This window comes from Giraffa tippelskirchi, chromosome 3 (genome assembly GCF_054371585.1).
Source record: "Giraffa tippelskirchi isolate mGirTip1 chromosome 3, T2T-mGirTip1v1.2.pri, whole genome shotgun sequence".
Classification (NCBI taxonomy): domain Eukaryota; kingdom Metazoa; phylum Chordata; class Mammalia; order Artiodactyla; family Giraffidae; genus Giraffa; species Giraffa tippelskirchi.
Window position 1 is genome coordinate 151,972,271 of NC_137277.1, and position 23,853 is coordinate 151,996,123.

The window sequence follows — 23,853 nt, forward strand, 5'->3', positions numbered from 1 at the left end:
ATTTGGCAACACAGAATGACTAAATGTCTCTCTCTCTTTTTTTTTAAATCTAGCTTTTCATTAGGAGAGAAACTCCCCCAATTCATTTCTGTTTGCCTTTGCCTCAGTGCTAAATCTTGGGTGTCTCTAGTCTATTTATAATAAATATCCTCATTATGACTGAGGTCATTTCAGTTCTCCATAGTACTTCTAATGAAAGTGGTGCCAAATGACCAAATGGATAAAGCTCTCCTTCTGTCTACTCCCGCCACCCCAAGAAAGCGTTCCCATCAAATATCTCCTAATTGCCCTCCATGAATCAGCTTCAGGCATAGCCTTATCTCTGGCTCCTTCCCCACTCTCTGCTGATAGCCAATAACATGCACTCAGAGCATGAAGGGGATAACGATGGTGGGACTCCCAGAAAGCCAGCCTTCGAGTGGAGTTAGAGAGCTGTTTAGATTCTTCCCTTTCATGGCTCTGACATGATTTATTTTAACCAATTTGCCTCCAGACATGGTTGGCTATCATTGCTTCAAACACTTTAACTTTGGATCCTACGGGGATGCTTGGACTCCTCCCATCATTTCTTCTGCCGTACACGTCGGTCCCTTGTCGGGACATCTTGTATTAATCAGCCTTCAGTGGTAACTGTAGGCAAGTAACATAAGCACTTTCTCTGACCGTCTGTAAAATTAAGAAGTAACTACAAAGCCTCTGACACATTCCTTATGAAAGCACAGTCCAGCCACCACGGTCTGGCTCACAGCTGTGGCAAACAGCACTTTTGCCTCTCAGCCTCCTGACGTCTGTTTTCATTTCTGTCTGTCTGCCCCTGCTCTCCTGACGGACCCCATATCTCCTCGCTCTCTCCCTAAGCAGCCCCCCTCCACCCTCACCCCCGGACCTGACCCCACTCCTCACACCTGCTTAGGCCCCATCTAACACAGGATGTTCAATATGCTATATCCGTGCACGAGAAAGGAAATTGAAGGTGCCAGCCATGAGCTTTCTTCCCTGCTCTTTTAAACAGGGAAGAATAGCACCAAGAGAAGGAGACTCTTTTCTTTATGGCAGCAGAGGCGTGGAAGGGGTTAGGGAAAGAACGCTTAAGGAATTAGAGCTTCCAGCAGATACACAACATTTGGTCTTCTAATGGTATTGCCACTGGGCCTGATAGATTTTTTTTTAACATGGAAGATGGTGAGAAATCAGAGCTTTGGAAGTGGGGAATGTGTTCATTGGTTTCTGTTTTCTGTTGTAACACAGAAGAGCCCACAGAGACCTAAAGCTGTGGAAGTGTCAGAAGAAATAGAAATAGGGGCGTGACAATACAGAGTAAATGAGACACACACAGAGACACTCAGTGAGGACCTACTAGTGACACTCTGAAGAGAGGAGAGGGGCAAACAGGCATGACACTAGAGGGAGAATGACAGTGGACCAGTGAAATGATTTCTAGGCGGCCTTCTGGTCCTGCACAGGCTGTGAACAACACACAGGCTGTCAACTCAAGATGTCTCCTCCTTGGTGTGACTGTCAACAGAGGAGTCACCTGTTGTAGGTGGTCCTTGATTTTGTATGTCTGACTTCAGCCTTTCTCCATGGGTATTTCTGAGAAATGATGAATATAGTCTTCAGTACCTCAACTGACAAATGAGCATTTCTGTCCTCACTCAGGGACACGTCCTTGAGAGCCACCAGTTCCCTTTCTGCAGTGTTGTCATTATTGTCTTTTCCAGTAGTGTTTGGGTATTTATTTGAAATGTTTACGACATTTTGCACTCATTTAAGCTACTTGGACTATATGTAAAATTCTCTGAGTGTGGTGGGGGAGGAGAATACCAAAGAGCAAAAATAAAATATTCTAAACTCTGGAAATATCTTGCAAAGTTTGTCATCCAAAATTTGGGTAACTGGGAATTTTATCAGTTAATTCTTTCTCCCCTTTTATAGTACATAACAATTGTTTGACTGTCATATTCAAAAGGGAAATGTTTTAAATATATTTTTCAAAAGCTTTGTTCTTAAAGGTGTACTACCAATGAGGGCCAGCATCAGCTTAGAGTTGAAAACAAATGGTTTCATTGAATGTTTCCGTATGAAGTAAGACATACACCCAACTGCCTGACAGAGTGTCTCCACATTCTCAGGAGCCTGGAGAATTTGAACTAGAAAGTATTTGGGTTCAGAGACAATAAGCAAAAAAAAAAAAAAAAAATGTGGAGTGGGACTAAAGCAAAGAAATCATACAGTCTAAGATCTGACATTCGAAAAACTAAGATAATGGCATCCAGTCCCAACACTTCATGGCAAATAGATGGGGTAAAAATGGAAACAGTGACAGATTTTATTTTCTTGAGCTCCAAAATCACTGCAGACCATGACTGCAGCCATGAAATTAAAAGACTCTCCTAGGAGGAAAAGCTATGACCAACCTAGACAGCATATTAAAAAGCAGAGACATTACTTTACCAGCAAAGGTCCGTCTAGTCAAAACTTGGCCCATTAAGAAATCTGAGTGCTGAAGAACTGATGCTTTTGAACTGTAGTGTTGGAGGAGACTCTTGAGAGTCCCTTGGACAGCAAGGAGATCAAACCAGTCTATCCTAAAGGAAATCAGTCCTGAATATTCATTGGAAGGACTGATGCTGAAGCTGAAGCTGTAATACTTTGGCCACCTGATGGAAAGAGCTGACTCATTTGAAAAGACCCTGATGTTGGGAAAGATTGAAGACAGGAGGAGAATGGGATGACGGAGGATGAGGTGGTTGGGTAGCATCACTGACTCAATGGACATGAGTTAGGACAGTAAGCTCCAGGAGTTAGTGATGGACAGGGAAGCCTGGCATGCTGCAGTCCATGGGGTCACAAAGAGTCAGACACAACTGAGCAACTGAACTGAAAGATCTGTAGCTCCAGTGTGTTCATTCTAGAGCATTCTTCTGGAGAAATCAAAGAGTCATAGAGAAAAGAGCTACAGATGCTATTAGTGGAAGTTGATCTAACAACAAACCTAACTTGACACCCAGTTAGGCTAATAGATCACCAAGATCCATGTGCATCATAGAAAGTCTGCTTGGCCTTTTAGTGATACATTAACATATTAAAGAACAACCACAGATCGCCAGATATTTGAGGAAGGCTCTCACAGGAAAGACACTGAAATTAAAAACATGTTTAGTCGCTCAGTAGTGTCCGACTCTTTGTGGCCCCATGGACTGCAGCCCACCAGGCTCCTCTGTCCATGGGATTTTCCAGGCAAGAATACTGGAGCAGGTTACCATTTTCCACTCCAGGGGATCTTCCTGACCCAAACATCGAACCCATGTCTCTTGTACCTCTGGTACTGGCAGGCAGATTCTTTATCACTGTGCCAACTGGGAAGCCGAAATGAAAAATAGATGCATGAATCAAAAGGAAAAAGAGACAATCTGTAAGATCAAAGACATCATCAAATAGTTATAACATTATCAGAAAGAAAAGTTTTGTCTTTGAGGCAAAACCACATGTACTAATAGAAGAATAGTGATAAATTGTTAAGAAAATTTAGTAGGATTGGAAAATAAAGCTGAGGAATTCTGCTAGAAAGTAGAACAGAAGGTTAGAACATGGACAGTAGTAGGGTGAAGGTTATTAGAAGATCATGCCAAGATGCTCAGCCTGTGATAAATTAGAATTTTCAAAAAGCAAAAGTAAAAGAGAATGTGTAGCACAGTAAGGCAATATCCTCATATAATTTCAGAACATGAAGAATAGAGAAAAGATTCCTAACATTTCTAGAGAAGGAAAAAAAAGAAACAGATATCCTAAGAAAGATCAGAAATTAAAACAGTGTTGGTTTTCACAACAACAGTATTGGAAATAAGAGGGCAACAGTGAAATGCCTTCAAAATTCTGTGAAAAATTTATTTTCAGTGTAGAATGCTTTTTTGGCCAAATATCAGTCAAATGTAAGGGTGAAAGCATTATCAGACGAGGAATCAAGTTTTTCTCTCGTGCGTTCACTCTCAGGAGGAAGATGTGCTTCCCCAGATTGTTGTTGTTCAGTTGCTAAGTCATGTCTGACTCTTTGAGACCCCATGAACTGCAGGATACCAGGCTTCCCTGTCCTTCACTATCTCCTAGAGTTTGTATAAACTCATGTCCATTGAGTTGGTGATGCCATCCAACCATCTCATTCTTTGTCACCCCCTTTTACTTTTAAAAAAGAAAATTCTTTTTTAAAATAAAAATCTTTCTTGAATTAATAACATAAATATAGATACCTGGCTACCCCTAGAAATTTAAATCACTTGGCCCCCTTGGAGCCATTGTCAACCTGACAGGAAGGTGTGCCCCATTTAGCTGAATCACATACTCTCCAATTTTCCAGTCTCTACCCTGTTCCATTGTCTCCCTGAATCAGAGGCTAAATGTCAGATGTCATTTTGCACTGTGATTACACGGTCATTTTACATGCTTCAGAATTAAGAAAATCAAGGGACCTTATTTTCATCTCATGCCACCATCAAAAGTGTGACAAGGAAAGAGATTCTGAGAGGGCTTTGGGTTTCCTGGCTTACCATACTAGGTTATCTGCCCGGCTTCCCAGCCATTCACATTTTCTGTTAAAAATCCATGATAATATAGTATAAGCTTGTGTTAGGTCTGAGCATAGACCATCTATCATATGGTCACCTGTTTATAAGAAGTTTTATAAACTTTGTCACCTTGCAGCTATTTCTCCTCCATATTACAGTTTTCAAAGACCTGTTTTTGTTTTATTATTTCTCTGATGATATCCACACACTCTTGATCTTCTTCACGTTTTCTTCTGCACACAGTGAGGGCCTGATCAATGACGAACGACTATCTGTTGATTACTTCACAGCTTTCACCCACTTTATTGCAGTTCATGCATCCTGCTGTCCTGCTTCCTTTTTAAATAGCACCATTATCCTGATGGCTCCTGCCCAGTGGGTGGCCTTCTGTGACTCCCGGTATGTTTCTCCCATGGTCAAACACAGTGAATACATTTCCATCTTGTATTTATGCACTAGTGTTTTCCTTCTTAAGTGCATTGCCCTCCATTTATTTCCTTTCAGTTTTGTATTCCTTATTCAAAAACACTTTTCAAATTGGTCAAAGCACATTTTAATTTTTCTACTGCTGTCAAAGGTGCTGGTTACCTCTCTTTGAATTGTTGTAATTATCATACTTTATAATGATGCTATTTTTTATTCAGATCATTGGTTTAAACATGAAATTACATAGACTTTATGGCCAACCTCTACAGAATATTACGAAATGCCAACTCAAGATTACCCTTGAGTCACTGAAAAACGTTGTGCTTTTTTTTAAACTTTGAGCAATTTAACCAATTACATAAAGTAGTTAAGAAGCCTGAATTAAGCCTAATCTGTAATTTATTGTTAAGTAAACATGGTTAAAGCCAACTTGTGTAGGAACACCCAGGATGTAAAACTTCACACTGTTTGTTACTGTCGGATACACAAGTTCCAAATAATCTGAAATAAAAAGTCATAATAGAAGAGGGACAGTGGATCAGGGAAAAATCCTAAAGCTCTTTTATTTAGAGCCGTTTGTACAGACAGCATTAAAGTAGTAAAATTAATGATAGTTACTCTTGTCAAACTTAGGACAGTCTGAGAAGCTGCAAGTTTTGCATTTCATTTGATATCCTTTCAAACATGCCAATATTTGAGTTGTTTCTGTCTTCTTATATAAAATAATGTTTGTTTTCAAGCCCTTTGCCTAGTGATTTAGGAAGAATTGGGAGTTGTGTCTAAGCAAAGGAGGCTTTCCAGAGCTGCTAATGGTCATTAGAGTTTGTCAGTTGGGTCCTTGATGAAGCAGTAGATAAGACAAAGGCAGAGTAAATTGAGAGAAAAATTTTTAAAAGGGAGGGAGCAGGACCAGGCAAGGAGAGCCTTGACCACCGCACAAATCTGACAAAGTTTTGGCCAGCCCAACATGAGCTCCAGAGCAAAGATCGCCCATTAGCAGAGTTCCTTGCTAGGCAAAAATAGCCAAGCCCTTGAACCCTACCTTCACTGATGGCTACCATGGAAGGATGTGGCCTTGAGTCCAGAGTTGAAGAGGATCCTAACAACAGGAATAGCTAGAGGCTGTCCACTGTGGCTGCACTCTGTGCTGCTGAATGACAAGTTCTTCCTTGAAGGAAGACGTACACAGTGCATCTTTATCACTGTACGTAGAACATTCCCCTTATTGCTGAACAGCTGCTAGAGATGGTTTTGCCATTCTTCTTCTGTTATTGCCAGTGTTTCAACAGCACATGAAAATTCCACTCTTCTATACCAAAGTAGTACTATCACAGGAGACCCAAGTTCCTAATACCTAAGGAAGCTCCCAAGCATTAAGTAAAGGGATAAGACCGAAATGGTCAAAAAACAGCACAGAGTTGGATAGGAAAGACACCAAGCATAGACCCTACCTGCAAATGAAAAAACCATGATAGGCAGATGACCAAGGAATCAGACTTGGGTAAGGGTTACCTAAAATACTTTTCCCATTCATTTCACAAAATGATTGCATTTGCCTCTTTGAAAATGATTAGCTCCCAACTGAAATCATGGAGAGAAAGTTGATTGGGAGTTTTAATCATCCAGAATCAACCCTCATTTTGAAAGACACGAATGCCCTTCCATTCTTTTAACAATGACTCTTGCCTTTGAATATTGTCCTTCAACTGCGAGACAAAAGCAGTTAGATAGAGAAATTTTCATTTTACAGTAGAAAAGATAGAGAATAGTACAAGCAAAGGATACTAATAATAAAAATAATAAAAATTCTTAGGTGGTGTTACAAAGTGACTTTTTGAATTCTGGGAAATACAAACAAAATGAAATGGGAAATTCAGGTAAAATAAGAAAAAATACATACAAAGATAGAGAATAATCTTAGTATTGATATTGTATATATACTGGCTCATTACCCACTGCATCAAAGATCATAATATGTTTATTATGCCATTTACCAAATGATAGCTATTTCCTGAACAACTGGCCTCTCCTGCCCTTTGTTAATAATGATGCCTGCACTTTAGGGCAGAAAAATTGAAAAAGTTATCTGGAAAGACTGCGGGAAATAAGAGAGGAATTTGTAATATCTTCAGCTTTGCTTTTTTTTTTTTTTTTAACACTGTTGCATTGGCTTTTGGGGGAATCTGAAAAGTGTCATGGGGACTACAACTAAATCTTCAAGGTAGAATCCAGGAAAGGAAGAAGGAAACCCTAAACACAGTCATTTCCTATGTAATCTCCCTTTATCCTTACTTGGTCTGTCTCTTCAAATTCCACTGGCCTGTAAGGTCTGCCAAGGTCAGATAGTAAATATCAACCAATTTGTTGTTTCTTGTTGCAACCATGTTTTCCCTAAAGCAGATAAATAGTGAAGAGAAATCTACTTCCCTGCCTCACACAACCATCACTGTAATACGGGATTTCTTAAATGAAACAATTTCACAAAAGGAATATGCAGGTGTTAATTATTCATTTGTATTTAAGAATTTCTTCCATTAGCATTTTACAGAGATAAGAATTGAAGATATAATTAAACTTTGAAATGAAAACCAAGGTTTAATTAGTGAGTAGGTAGCACTCAGATACCTGATGTCCTCCCAATCATATAATAAAATGTTATGAAAGAAATATTTTAGCCAAAAGGAGAGAACTGCATCTTTCTTTTTCTTTTTATTAGAAAAGGAAGAAAGAGGGAAGTGTGATACTGTGTTCTGTGCTATTTTTTGTTAATTATGTCGTTTGATGGAGTGCAGACCTGTGAGAGTTCATTTTACCCAGAGTTCCTTTCACCATGCACCAAGACACGCCCAAGCCAGCACCAGGCAGCCATGTTTTGTGGTGGTTCATCTGGCTCCCCTTCAACTCTATCCCAACCCCTGGATGTTTCTTGAGTTAGATCAGTAGTCTTTGTACACTGCTGTTTATCAGAAAGCCCTGGGTTTCTGGATTGGCTTATGAAGATTTGGGTTTAGGTTAAAAGCACATCATAGGCAAACATATGTTGAGCATTATTCAGTGTGTGTTGACTTTGAAGAGCCTCCTAGGTATATGTAGAATTTCATATGATGAGGAGATGAATTCACTTCAAGGTACTCAATCTTATTGCCAATCTTTTTCAATAAGAAACCATCTCTAGCCTCCTTACTTTGCACATCTGTGTTTGATAACATAGGAGAATGTCTTTGATTAGACTTTCAGGGTAATCATTCAAACGCAACTTTCTCCTCCGCTTTGCCACATCTTATAAAGTTAGATTTTGCACATTAGTGATGCAGCTGATTGCACTGAAATAATATTGACTTTATGAGAGACTGTAATCTTGTTCAAAACTTCCTCCCTCCCCCAAAGTGCTGCTATTTTGGTGTCAGGTTCTCCTCCGTCACCACTTTTATGAGTACTTCCCAAAATACTATTTTCTTTTTGTTTCTTTTCCTTTATTGTATTTTTATAACTTTTAATCATATTTTTATGATACCTTAATAGCCTAAGCCAAAGTTGCAAGTGGTGTTTTCTCTTCCCTAAATCATTTTTCACTTTTATGTGACCCTAATGGCATTGAAAGAAAAGGGGTCTCTGGATTGTGACCAAAATACGTATTTGTAATTTTCCACAATATACTTTATGTTTCTAAGCATCAACATCTCTTAGAACATCTGTACTATTCATTTTTGCTCAATCTCTGTAATGATTTGTTTCTAACAGTTACGAAAGTAAAATCTTGTCCATTCTTTTTTTTATATATTTATACAGTTAATAATATTCTTATTTTATTCAAAAATTAGTTATTAAACTATTTATTAAAAAACTATTTACATCTTATTCATAATTAGTACTCCTACTGAAAGTGAAAGTGTTAGTTGCTCAGTTGTGTCCAACTCTTTGCGACCCCATGGACTATAGCCCAGCAGGCTTCTCTGGGAATTCCATGGAATTCTCCAGGCAAGAATGTAAGAGTGGATAGTCATTCTCTTCTCCAGGAGATCTTCCCAACCTAGGGATCAAACCAGGTCTCCTGCATTGAAAGCAGAGTCTTTACCATCTGAGCCACCAGGGAAGCTCTTAATAATTGCACATTGAATCAATAACAAGAGCAATTTTTTAAAAAATCTATATTCTTTGTTCATCTTCCTGGTTTTCTCTTTAAGTGAAATTGTTCTATTGTCATTTTTCAAAAGGTGAATGTTATTTTGTGGAGTAAAATAGAAAGTTGAATTAGAAACAGAGGCAATCAGTGCCTGGACATTATTAAGCTATTATTGTCTCTTTTCTCACTTTGTACCCCTGGCTCCCCATTCATGTTGTGAAATTAAATATATCTTTGAAACCAGTGTTTTTGATGAGATCGTTCCTTGGAGGAATTGTATCTGTGATTAATCTCTTAATCCTAGTTGGTCACAGTCTTTTTTTACCCTCATCTACTAATTTTCATAGATGTAGCCCAAATCATCTCCTGTGGGCAAGGAGCAGTGGATTTGTAACTGTGAAAGGACAACCTTGGGCTGGGTGCTCTTGGAGGGGGACAACTTTGACAACTGTGCCAGGTGCTGAGTTAGTGGTAGACTCTGAAGCTCTGAAGTTTGGACTGAAGTGAGAAAGAAGAGCAGAAGCTACAGCAGAAGCTTAGTAGGTTTTAAGAAATGAGAATTCAGCTGACCAAAAAAGAAGCTTCTGTAGACAGATGTCTTTGAAGTTCTGTTGCCTATCAGGAGCTTCAAGGTAAAAGTGACCACCTTGGAAACTGAAGGCGATCATTTCATTTCCAGTGATGTTTTCTGATTCTTGACATGGCTTTAATTCTAGAATTCCTAAATGTAGCTCTAGGAGTAAGTTGAGTTTACTAGTCTATCTCAAGGTTAACAAAACAGGTGAAATGAAGGACAGAAATGAGAGAAAACACTGATTTCCAGAGACCAGAGATTTCCCTTAAAGAAGTGTATGGTGGCTTCTGCTGGATCTGTTTGTGCATATAGCATCCCAGTGTCTGTCAAACTACCTGCCTCCCTGAATGTATGTGTGGTAGAGAGGAAACACAACTAAAGTCAACTGTTTAAAAGAAGACCATTCTTTATGGAGTACTAAGCTCTTTTATAAGACTAAATCAGATGTGGGGAATTTTTAGATAAATAGTCTTAACAGCTGCTAAATTCTACCCAGTTTTCTCTCATTACGTAGATATCCATAAGAGCCTTGGATTTTGTGTGTCTATAAGGATAGTGTTTGTAATTGAGCTTTGTACTGTTTGTGGGATTGGCCTGTGATAGGTTCCCCTCATAAGGATAACAGAATCTTACATCTAGTGAACATGTAGGAGTGAATATTTAAACCATGTGTGAGGGAGGGAAAAAAAAAAAAACATTAGTGGCGCTTTTCTTTGTACTGTATAGTTATGGATTATCTTTGCTGGCTGGATATTTATTTCAGATTTTTGTGGTCTCTCATGTCCTGGATTATAGGGAGTCTTGTAAATGGGTTTCATATGGTAGCTGGTGACTCTGAAGGACTCTATTTTAAGATAATTAACTTCACAGTTTTAAGTTAGATCTATGCTGCTCCCTGAATGAAGTCACTTTTATTAAATTAGGTATGATTTTATTAAGTTAGTAAATACCTATGGGAACACTAAATATTTGCTTTGATTTACCACTGTATCACCTTCACTTAAGTATTGCACAAGAAAAGCAAGGACGTAAGAGTAACCCTTCTGAATCAGATGCACAGGCAGCATTTGGTGTCTGGTGTGGCACCCAGTGACACATTAAGGTCTGTGATATGAAACAGCAGAGATAAACAAGCAGCACCAGACTTCCATAGCCTTGGGTTTCCTTTACTCCTTCATTCTTCATCACCTAAGTGTGCTCATAATTTTGCAGCTATGAGCATCCTTTGTCATGCTCCTGACTTGTTGCCTGTGACTGCTGACTCATCTAGTTTCATTGCTCTCATGAAAACCTGTCTGCATTTTATCATATCATTCAGAAGTGCCCTATTTTGGTGGAAAAGAGTAAATCACACATCCCAAGAAGTGGTGACATCATACAGAGAAAAAAAATTAGTTTTTTCTCTTTCTAGTCTTTAAAAATCTCCCCAGAGCATATTGAGGTAGGAATCAGATCACAATCTACTTACCTCCAAAGCAATTAAGTTTTCCACATACAATGTAATAAGGCTTTGTCTAGAGGAGCATCTTACAGATTTACAGATTACAGTCTTACAGATTCCTACAGATTCCCTAAAACCATGGCTATGTCCAGCCTGTCCCACTCTTTTGGGAGCAATGTGCTCCACAGTCAACTGTAAGTAAAGGAAATTATCAGGTCCAGAGAGAACATAAGAAGAAGTACAAGATGTGTTCTTGACAAGGGCAACATTTGCTGCAGTTTATCCAGAAATCCTTCCTTGGACACATCCTTCTCCAGTTCCAGCCCTGCCCTGGTCAGGGTGCCTTTCTTTTCTGCTCTTATGTCTTATGAGTAAGCCTCTAAAGAACAAATTATCACAGAATATGGTAATTTTCTATTTATGTGGCTAACTAAGAATGGTGACACGAATACACAGAAGAACTGTATCAGAAAGGTTTTAATGACCTAGATAACCAGATGGTGTGGTCATTCATCTAGAACCAGACATCTTGGAGTGTGAAGTCAAGTGGGCCTTCGGAAGCATTACTACAAACAAAGCTAGTGGAAGTGATGGAATTCCAGCTGAGCTATTTCAAATCCTGAAAGATGATGCTATGAAAGTGCTGCACTCAGTATGCCAGGAAATTTGGAAAAGTCAGCAGCGGCCACAGGACTGGAAAAGGAGAATTTTCATTCCATCCCAAAGAAGGCAATGACAAAGAATGTTCAAACTACCACATAATTGTGCTCATTTCACATGCTAGTAAGGTAATGCTCAAAATCCTTCAAGCTAATCTTCAATGGTATATGAACTGAGAAATTCCTAATGTACAACTTGAATTTAGAAAAAACAGAGGAACCAGAAATCAAATTGCCAGCATCTGTTGGATCATAGCAAAAGCAAGAGAATTCCAGAAAAACATCCACTTCTGTTTAATTGACTATGTTAAGGCCTTCAACTGTGTGGATCATAACAAACTGTGGAAAATCCTTGAAGAGATGGGAATACCAGACCACCTTACCTGCCTTCTGAGAAAACTGTGTGCAGGTCAAGAAGAAACAGTTAGAAATGGACATGGAACAACAGACTGGGTTCAAAATTGGGAAAGGAGTACGTCAAGGCTGTATATTGTCACCCTGCTTATTTAACTTCTATGCAGAGTACATCATGCGAAATGCCAGGCTGAATGAATTACAAGCTGGAATAAAGGTTGCCAGGAGAAATATCAACAACCTCAGATAGGCAGATGATACTACCCTAACAGTAGAAAGCAAAGAGGAACTAAAGAGCCTCTTGATGAGGGTAAGAGAGTAGAGTGAAGAAGCTGACTTAAAAATCAGCATTCAAAAACTAAGATCGTGGCATCTGGTCCCATCACTTCATGGCAAATAGATGAGGGAAAAATGGAAACAGTGACAGACTTTATTTTCTTGGGCTCCAAAATGACTGTGAACAGTGACTGCAGCTATGAAATTAAAAGATGCTTTTCCTTGGAAGAAAAGCTATGACAAACCTAGATAGCATATTACAAGGGAGAGACATCACTTTGCTGACAGAGGTCCATATAGTCAAAACTGGATTTTTCTAGTAGTCAGGTACGGATATGAGAGTTGGACCATAAAGAAGGTTAAGTGCCGAAGAATTGATGCTTTCAAATTGTGGTGCTGAAGAAGACTCTTGAGTACCCTTGGACAACAAGGAGATCAAACAAGTCAATCCTAAAGGAAACCAACCTTGAATATTCATTGGAAGAACCGATGCTGAAGCTCTAACACTTTGGCCTCCTGATATAAACAGCCAACTCATTAGGTAAAACCCTGATGCTGGCAGAGATTGAGGGTAGGAGGAGAAGGGGATGACAGAGGATAAGATGGTTGGGTGGCATCACCAACTCAATGGACATGAGTTTGAGCAAGCTCTGGGAGATAGTGAAGGACAGGGAAGCCTGGTGTGCTGCAGTCCATAGGGTGACAAAGAGTCAGACACAACTTAGCAACTGAACAACAGCAAACCCCTCTTGAACCCCTTGAGTGTATACAGCAGATCTTCCTTGTCTCTTTTTTCACCAACAGGAAGCCCAATTTTTGAAACATGACATCTAGTGAACCCCTTAAAGAAATGGCCTTTCTGTATTCCAAGGGCTTTAGGTTATTACTTGAGTCATGGGAGGAACACAATGAATGTTTTGTCAAAAAAGTCAGTTGAATAATATAAAATTACTTTAGAATCATTAACAATCTTGGTGATCTGATTGATGCCTTTTGTTTCATGGATGAGAAGACTGGGGCTGGGAAAGGTGGAGTCTGTCCATCCTCCTGCAACACATTACTAGCAGCTGGAATTATAGCCAAGTGCAGTGATTTATAGCTCAATGTTCTTTTCACTGCAAATTGGTGCCTGCCTGGTGTTTACTGGCATTACAGAAACAAACAAGTAATGAAAATCACCAAAATAATGTCCTATGTGTACAAAGCACGTCAGAGGTTACAAAGCATTTCAATAAACACTTTCTCACTTGCTTCTTGTGTTAGCTCAATTAGGTCAATAAGGAAGATTATATTTATGTTTAATAAATAAGGAAGCTTAGATTCAGAGAAGCTTGTGACTTGTCCAGAGTTTAGGACTCAGATCCTTACTTTCTCATGGTGGTTCTTTCTCTCATATGGCTGTCTTCTGGTGCTCTGAGAACGAATGGAAATTTTTGAGTAGATTTTATCTCAGTGACTTTACCATCCAAAAAAAATTAGAACTGGGCAAGGACCTTCCCAGAACACTCTAGAAATGAAACTTGTGTAGGATTGGATTGGCTGTGAATATGGAATGGGAAGGAAAGTAAGCTGTTATAGACTGTCAGTCACCTGGGATAGAGTGAGGATAAGTAAGGTGAGAACTTTTAAAATGGAAAAAAAAAAAACCCAATACGGAGAATAAGCACATGGCTAAGAAGTGATAGGTTTGTGTGATTGGGGTTCAAAAGTGAGAAGACATCTTTTATATAAAATAGTCTTAGTTTTTCTCGGGAAGATGCTTTTCGGCTTGGTGTGTCTCATTCTTCCCATTGGCTGAGACCTTCACATCTTTTACACCTAAGAGCAGCAACATAGGGTCTCACAAATAAAAGGACTGCAGTTGGATTAATATTCCTCTCCAGAAGGTCTTCATAACTTTTGAACAACAGGTTCCACATTTTCACTGTAAATGGAACGCCACGAATGATATAGCTGGTTCTGGTTAAGAGACTGGTGGCTTTGCCATTTTTTAGTAATTATGTGGGATTCTTTTCCTCCTTTGCAGGTGATTAATTCTTCAGCATAGAGAAATCTTTGAACCATGATGCATACTTTCTATTAAAAAAATAGAGAAGATTGCAAAGGTAGTAGCAGAAATGAAAAGTAAGCAAAAAATGATAAGCCTAAAGACATTCTGTTAAATCTTTCCTATATGATCAGTTTCTTAATGATCAACAAATGATCAAGGGTCAAGAATTAAGATTTTTGAAAGGATCAGTTAAATCCCGTATCTTGAATTATTGTGTGTTGTTTTAGTTATGTGGGGCTTCCTTGGTGGCTCAGATGGTAAAGCGTCTGCCTGCAGTGCGGGAGACCCGGGTTCGATCCCTGGGTCGGGAAAATCCCCTGGAGAAGGAAATAGCAACCCACTCCAGTACTATTGCGTGAAAAATTCCATGGACTGAGGAGCCTGGTAGGCTACAGTCCTTGGGGTCGCAAAGAGTCGGACACGACTAAGCGACTTCACTTCTTCGGTTTTGTAGGGAAGTGATCACTCTTTCAAATTGAGAAAATGATTGTGACTGAACAATCCTGAGAGCTTGATGTGGGTGAAAACATCATTTTTCTTCTAAATAACTTGAATCCTTACCCAGAGATTTGGAAGAGCCAGTACAAAACCTGTAAGAACCCTTAAGTTAACACAGCTGCCCCTTCTTGCCAGCTGCCTCAAAGCTCCGCCTCCTCTCATTCTTCCTACTGTCCCTGGATGATGGATTTATTTTTTTTTTCTCAAACTTCATATTACTTCTCAGGTCTCTCTTGGAATGGTTTGACCAAAAAAAGGAAAAAACTTGAAGAAAATTGGAAAGCTGCTTTGTACATCTTTGTGTTTTATCTAGTCCTACAGTGTCATTAGGATGATAATAGGGAGAGTACTTGGTGGGATTATATCTAATATTGATTTAAATATTATCCTTTGTTGGGAAGCTCTGTTGAGTGTACACATAAAAGAATATCACTTCATTAACAATAAACACAAAAAACTTCTGGGGAAAAAGTTTCTGTAGACTCAAACGATAAATACTGCACTTCTTATTTATTGATTTACTTGGTCATTCCAGGTCTTAGTTTCATCTTCACTGCAGCATGGGAACTCTTAGTTGCAGTATGTGGGATCTAGTTCCCAAACCAGGGATCAAACCTAGACCCATTACACTGGGAGTGTGATGTCTTAGTCACTGGACCCCCAGGGAAGTCCCAATACTACGTTTCTTCAGTTCAGTTCAGTTGCTCAGTCATGTCCGACTCTGCAACATTTCTTAGTTGAATAATAATTATATGCCTGCTTTCCACCTCTTTTCCACTGTGATCTTTTCTCTGCCATATCCTGTAATACTAAATTTGAATTTGAACCAATGTGTGTTTATCTGTTCACTCATTAGTAAAACAAAAGTATGCTAAATAGTAGGAATGCTGTGGCAGGGGAAGGAAGGACATATTATACTACTTAATCCGGATTAGTCTTGATAGCTCTATAGGAGTTTCAGGTGTGTGTGTGTTCGAACTTCTTTGATGATGTTGAAGCATTTGAAAACAAAATGTGTCTTACACACTTTGGATTGGATATTAAGAACAGAATACACTCCATGAAAATTTCCTGGGTTGAATTCAATTTGGAAGAGAAGCTGAATTATTTTCTGGCTTATAGACATTAAGAACTCAAAGGATATGCCTTAGGGAAGAAAAAGTGCTGACACGGGTACCGATGTGTGTTTACTAAAAGGTGGAGGAACTGGCTTGTTGAAGTGAAATCAGAGGATGGTTTTAGCATGGCCCATAATGCCAGAGAACAAGTAAGAAATATACCTGTAGAGAGAAGAAACCATTATGTGAAATGAGAGATCCTGAAATTTTAAAGAAAGGTTTTAGCCGGGGAAATGAAAGAACATTTCAGAGTTCTATGAAGAAATAAATCATAGGTTATAATTATGCAGACTGCTCTAAAGTCAGACAGAAAAGGTAAACGATTATGTTTCCAGTAACTGTGAGAGTAAAGATAAAGGAAAAGACTACAGGGCTTAACAGTCGTCTTTTGTCAAAATGTTAGAAAGCCTGAAGTAATCTTAAAACAGGAGAAACAGAGATAAAATAAGAAACCATAATGCAGCAATGTCAGTGGGAAAAAAAAAATCCCACTGTAATTGGATCTTTGGCTTTGGCAGGATCCTAATGCAGTTTAACAACTCTCCTACACCTGGATGAACCACAGAATCATCTGGTGAACTTTTAAGAGTGAGAGATTCCAACATCCCTCACCTCATATGGTAAATCTTTCAGAGACGGGAACAAGGTATTATTAGCGAGCCTTTGTTAGTCCCTAGCAATTACCCCATTCTCATTATTCTTCTCTTGAGTTTCTACAAAACATCTCTTTGGTTATTTATCCAAAAACTTGAAAGTCAATATTCTGCTGTCTTCAATATGTGTATGTCCCCCAACCCCCCTTTTAAAGCCAGATTGTTTGCCTGGACCTGCTCTCCTGCACCCCTTTCCAGGTTTGCTGCAAAAACACCACAGAAGTTCTCCAGTCACACCTGTGAGTTCCTTCCATGAACTTGGATGAGACTCATTTAGGCCTACAAATATGAACACATATAAAACAACATGATGCTCTTTTTTGGTTTTATCACCTCTCTCAGGCTTCAGTTCCTTCTGATCTGTTGTTTTGTGACTTAGTTGGAAGATCCTTCTCACTGATAGGGAAGGTAGGAGCAAACAGAATGCTAACAGTTTCTTGTTCGCTCTTCCTATCATCTGCTAATACTATAATATCAGCCCCAAGGGGGTCGTGAATCATTCCTTGCATTCACTCTAAACATACGTTAACAATTCCTTTCATTATCCTCTGCATTTTTCTCAGACTTGAGCTCATTCTCAGATTTAACCCCTCCTGACATGATTCTTACCTGATCCTCTTTGGTTTTGGATTGTGCTTTTTTTCCCCTTCTTTTTTGTTGCATTCCTGTTCCATCAGCCACATGGTATTCTTTACATGCCCAGTTCCTCTGCTGCATCTTTATTCATCTGTGTAATTTTCAATTATATTGTCAACATTTTATTGTTGAATACCTCTCTTCTCCATTAAGTCATCTTTTTTCCTTAGACTCCGGTCATGGGACTGTATCATTGTTTCTTCTGATCTTTCAGAAATGTGTGCCCCCAAAGTCTTGAGAAGTGTGGTCTGCGACATAGTTTGCTTTAAAACTACAAAATTTTCTGGTCCTCCCTATGCCTGTGAAATCAGAAATTCTGGGGGTGGCTGCTGGGAATATGGTGATTGGAAAGTTTAAATGTTTGGGAATGATTCTTCCTCACATTTCTTTCCCTCTTAATGAAAACCAAGTAGCACTTTCTTTCAAGTTTTCCATCACTATAACTTTGCTTTATTGGTCCAGAGTAATAGCTTCTGTCATTAACCCCTCCCATATCTGAAAAATTAAATTGTCAACAAATTAATAATTCATCTGTTGTTCTGCTTTTAGGAGAGTATAACTCTTGAAGATAACTTGTGTTTCTCAAAACACCACTCTATCTTCCCTCCATGATAAGATATAACATACAGAAGTGAAATATTATGCTTGTCCTCTGGCTGGCTACGTTGTCTGTAATGTATTTCCATTAGAATCATAACACATGAGTTTGGTTTTGGTTTCTTTTTGGACTGAGTGCAAAGAGTTGAGTAAACAATAGTCCTTGTTTATAGATCTATCATTTGTCTATAGACAACTCATTCCTTGTTGAGTTTCTCTAGCCTTCTTTTACCCCTAATCGGTGCCCATTTTCCTTTTTCCACCACATATGCTCACTAGAAAGTGTATGCTATGTATTCATAAATAATTAAAGTTTTTGTGTAGCTATTTTAAATTCATATAAATGATATTTTGTTCTAAATATCATGCTTTTTTTTTCCACTCAGCATTGTTTTTAATGTCTATTCCACATCATTCTATATCAATCTTTTTCTTTAATTATATTTTAGAGTATGTACATACTATATTTTACTTTTATATTCCCTGGTGCTTCCAACCCCCTTTGCCACACAAAAATGTTAAGAAACATCCTTATACATATCCCCTGATGGATCTGAAGAAATTTCTTTGGCTCAGAAGCATGAGAGTCACAGAATAAATGCACCCTTTCTTTACGAAATGTTGCCAGGTTGCATTCCCAAATCACAGTATTGATACATATTATGTTTTCATCTCCCAAGGTCTTCACCTGTATTTGATATTATACACCTTTCTAATTTTTGTCATTCTAATGCATATTAAGTTATATTTCATTGTGTTTGTATATGGCTTTCATTGCTTGTGAATATGGGCGTTGTTTTATATTCTTCTTAACTCATAGGGCTTCTCATTTGGTAATTTCTTTGTTAATATCCTTTGTCTAATTTTTTGTTGGATGTCTCATTTATTCTTTTGGGTTTTCGTTTTTCTTATCAATTCATAATTTTTTATTGAATTTATCAGTGGCATACCTCTTAAAACAGAAATCCTTAATTTTATACTGGTTCAGTTCAGTTCAGTCGCTCGGTTGTGTCTGACTCTTTGTAACCCCATGGACTGCAGCATGCCAGGCTTCCCTGTCCATCACCAACTCCCAGAGCTTACGCAAACTCATGTCCATTGGGTCGGTGATGCCATCCAACCATCTCATCCTCTGTCGTCCCCTTCTCCTCCTGCCTTTGATCTTTCCCAGCATTAGGGTCTTTTCCAGTGAGTCAGTTCTTCACATCAGCTGGCCAAAGTATTGGAGTTTCAGCTTCAGCATCACTTCTTCCAATGAATATTCAGGACTAATTCCCTTTAGGATGGACTGGTAGGATCTCCTTGCAGCCCAAGGGACTCTCAAGAGTCTTCTCCAACACCACAGTACAAAAGCATCAATTCTTCAGCGCTCATCTTTCTTTATAGTCCAACTCTCACATCCATACATGACTACTGGAAAAACCATAGCTTTGACTAGACAGACCTTTGTTGGTAAAGTTATGTCTCTGCTTTTTAATATGCTGCCTAGGTTGGTCATAACTTTTCTTCCAAGGAGCAAGTGCTTTTTAATTTCATGGCTGCAGTCACCAATCTGCAGTGATTTTGGAGCCCAAGAAAATAACGTCTGTCACTGTTTCCATTATTTCCCCATCTATTTGTCATGAAGTGATGGGACCAGATGCCATGATCTTAGTTTTCTGAATGTTGAGTAGGTGGTAGATGGAAGATCTAATATAGTCAGAGACATATACATACTATAAAATATAATATTCCATGGTGAAGATATATATACCTGCCAAGCAGGGCATAAAACTGTAGAGTCACCCATACCACCCTTTCCTCTGGACAGTGATTAGGACATACTGACAGATTCTTCCTTGCCCACTCCTCTCTCTGCCACTGCTCTTGCATACAGTTCAGCAATCACATTATTTCTCACACATTCAACCTCAGGTTTATCAATACCATTGACTAAGCCTCAACCAACCTCCTACATTCCAACTACACACACACCTTGATTAGATTTCTACAGCCCGTGTCTCATCATAAGGTAGTATCTTCAAATAGCTAATCTCATCCATGTGGGTGGATTGTACCAGGAAGACAAGGCTTTTCTCAAGTTCAGGAGATAACCTGTTGCCCATTTCGATTCTTTCCATGTCATACGTTGTGGCCACAGGGTGTTTTATCTGGTTACTTTTCACTCTCTCCTTTAAGGTCCGCTCTGGCCAACAAACTTCCCAAACACATTCTTTCTCATGCCTTTTAGTTGTTTCCACCCTAATTCATCTTCCCTACCACTATCTTACTCTGCTCCCTCCCCAGGCCTTGAGCCAATCTTCCTCTATTTTTAATTAGTACCCATCTGCTGGCACTTTAGTATCTTGGAGGGACAAAGAGTTGTGATCTTTAGAGTAATATATTTCTTTTTTAGGTTCAAACAGCTAAACCTTTCTTTGAATCCATTTAAACCCATTTGTCACTAGCAGCCATTGGCTAGCCTATGACCCTGGGCATTTGTACAGCATCAAAATTTACTTCCAAAGCTTCTTCTCAGAGGAAGCTAGTGACAATAAGAAGCAGTCCCTGCTGATTCAGATATTTTATATCAATTGTTTTTCTGACTTGACACACAAAATTGAGTCACAGCATTAAATATAGGTATTATTATACAATTAATGTCAGAACAAAATAATAGCCTGCTTTATTTTGATTTTCACATTGCCATTGTACTTATAGCTATTTATTTCTGTTGTTCTATCATAACTTACTTTGACTTCATGTTCAATAGGTTCTGTAACAAATTTATGGCTAAATAACATTCTATGTCTCATCTCAATCAGTCATAACTGTAACTGTAATAAGTCATGTTGTAACTCAGGTAAGCAAACAGTAATGAAGTAGGCAGAGCACAGAATGTGTGCTCAGAGGGCATCTTGACAAACCAGGTCATAAATGAAAAAGCTCTAGCCCCCTTTTTGTTAATTTTCCATACCATCTGAATTTGGAGATTAATAGTCTCTTAGGTAGTCTGTTTAGACACAACCAGGGTCTGTAAGTTTAATCATATCAGTAGCTTACACTTACCTACTTTTAACTTCTCTAAGTGGTCACCTTCATTAGCTCACCCTAGCTAGTTTATGCAACATAAATTCAAAAATGAATTATTATTGTATTCGACATTGGGAGGACAGAGGGGAATAAATGGCCTGCCTAAGGTAGCAGAGCAGAACAATGAGAAGCCAGTCCTTCTGCCTTCTGTCCCTCCACTGTGCCTCTACACTAGATTCCTGGTGATGGAGCTCTTCTCTCAAAAAATGTTATGATTCCCAGGCACTGCAGGACCACATACATGACAGCACTAGAAAGATCTAAAACAACCTTCCTTGTAGATACATGTGGGGGAAGTAGGTCGACTTCCACCAACTACTGACACTGGGAGAGTCTCTAACCCTTGCCAGGGCCGTGGTATTTCAGATTCCCTAAGGGCCATCTCCCCTGCCCTGGGTCCTGAAAACTGCTGTTTCAGTGCTGTGTTCACTGCCAGTTGAATACAACTAACTGTCGGCAACAGCTGACAAGTAACTTTCCTTTAGGCTGTGAGATCACCTCAAGCTCAGCTGAGAACTCAGGGACCAGGAATCAGGAAAGATTTAACACAAGTCAGGGCCATCATGGAAATTCCAGAACACAGACCTGCCCCAGAAGGGCCACCACAGTGGGATGCCTTGATGGGAAGCCCAGGCAGTAGGATGCTGAGCATTGGTGAGGAAGAGGGCCTCACCAGCAAATGTCATGGCTTTTTCCAAGACTGGTATCGTTAACTACCAGAGTCTACCAATGTAAAAATGGTAGGAAAGGGTCAACTAAATGAAGTAAGACATAGAAAGTATTTAGTGTGATGCTGTATACACAGTCAATTCTCAGTATCTCTTGGCAAAAGAAAGCAAAGCAGAGGGTATAAGTGCACAGAAATTAGATTTCAGCTTTAGAAAAACAAGCAAAGACAGAGAAGCAAAACCTGCCTCTTTTCTGGAGCCTCTCTCCCTCCTGTCTCCCAGCCCATCTTGTGCACACGGCATAGACACCCTTCCTGGGAGTCAAATGCATCTGTCAGTTCTAAAATGGAGTAGAAATATGGAATTCTTAAAAATCTTCAAGTACGTCAACCATTGCCAAAAAAAAAAAAAAACAGAATAAGGAAAAGTATTTTGCATTTGTTCATTGACTTTCGGGAGTTAAGGCACTCATAGGAATTCAGAGCTAAATAAACTGAACTTCAGACCAAGCTTCATGATTGTAAAGCCCCACAGGTTAGCGATTTCCTGCATGAACTTCCTCAAGAACCATTCATTTTCAGGATCTCCCCGTCTCACTTCTCTTTTCTGTTAGCCATGACGTAAATAAGAGACCTGGCATTCCCCAGAGTACTGTTTTCTTTGTCCCCTGTTATTCAAGCCTCGAAATTATTACATCTGAGTCTTCCTTGTTACAGGTGACAAACAGCATTTGTTTTGCATTTTGATGCAGTCAAATTCTCAGGTTCCAACCTGTCAAACAGGCTTGGACCAAGCTGGTAATCTCCCAGACTTAAATCCTCTCCATCTTTTATTTGTGTGGAGGCAGCTCAAGGCATTAGCCTTCTCCAAAGCAAAGCCTCATTTTGTTTGCAACTCTTGAATATCGTATTACAAGGCAGAGTGTGATTTTTATTGTCAACTGGAGTACGCTTAAATGAAGTATATGGATGCCTCAAGAGGGGCTACGAATTCCCTCAACACTTAACATGGGCTCTGGGAACGAAGACACTTATCGGCTAGGTAAGAATGTCAAGTGGCCGTGGCTACACTGACGGAGGTCTACAGTTAGTTTAATTATAATACCTACTCACATGTACTCATTTCCCAAGAAGCGTGGAATGCTGTTCACTCTATTGGTAGTTTTTAAATCTTTTTCACTCCAAGGCCTCTCATAGAAAGTCTGCTGTAGCCTAGCAGGTCAAAACGTTCTTCTTCGCCACATAGCATCAAACTATTTTGTAGATAACATGCTCACTTTCCTTTCTTGCTGCCCTCCAGGTATCACATCAGAGCTATGTCTACTCAAAAACTTTTTCTTTTTAATCTAGAGAAAAGGGAAAAACAAAACTAATATCACTTGAAAAAAAAGAAAAGAAAAACTTAATGATAGTTTGCTTTCATTAAATGTGTCTTCTTTGGGGATTAATCTTTGTGCCCAGGCATCTTAGAGACTACAAGGAGCATTTATCTTTCCAGAAGGAAAGGCATTCCAAGCGTAGCGTGTTGTTACTCGTGTCATTTGTTATTTTCCTCTTATTATTCACACTGATATATTTAAGATAGTCTTTGGGTGAATAAATTAATAAACTCTGTTGAAGGAAAGTGACATTTTGCTCTATTATCGTGCATAGTAATCACGGGGTGCTAATTCAGTAGGATTTGAAAATAGGATTTGGAAAGAGGTAGAGGAAAAGTGGACACAACTGAGCAACTAAGCACAGGACAGCACAGAGGGAAAGTGAGCACACAGAATGGCCAGGTCTTGTGGGCTGGACACAGTGGGAAGAAGTCAGTGACACAATCAGTCCAGCAAGTAAAGCAAGAGATTATCTATGCATTTGTCCCTGTCTATCTGTCTCTCTATCTTTGTTCACCTGGAACTCTGCAGAATTCATTTAAATTCCTGTTTTCCTTTCCTCATGATATTCAACTCTGGAAGCATTAAAATTAGTTTTAAATCCCACAAGCACCCTTATAGTGATGGAAAGGAGAAAGAACTCATATTTTGGGGTTGGAGGAATTAGAATTTTAAATTTTTCCTGAATAATCCCCATAGGCTAATAATCAAGTGTTGACTCAACTCTTGAATTTGCTGTGCAGTGCTTAAATAGGCAGCGGTGAAGAA

At 39.1% G+C, this 23,853-nt stretch overlaps 1 protein-coding gene across 14 annotated transcripts in view; it reads left to right on the forward strand.

Moving 5' to 3' along the window:
• PARD3B (par-3 family cell polarity regulator beta) overlaps nt 1-23,853 on the forward strand; it is a 1,110,743-nt gene that overhangs the window by 826,214 nt on the left and 260,676 nt on the right. The gene's annotated exons all lie outside the window — the stretch shown is intronic.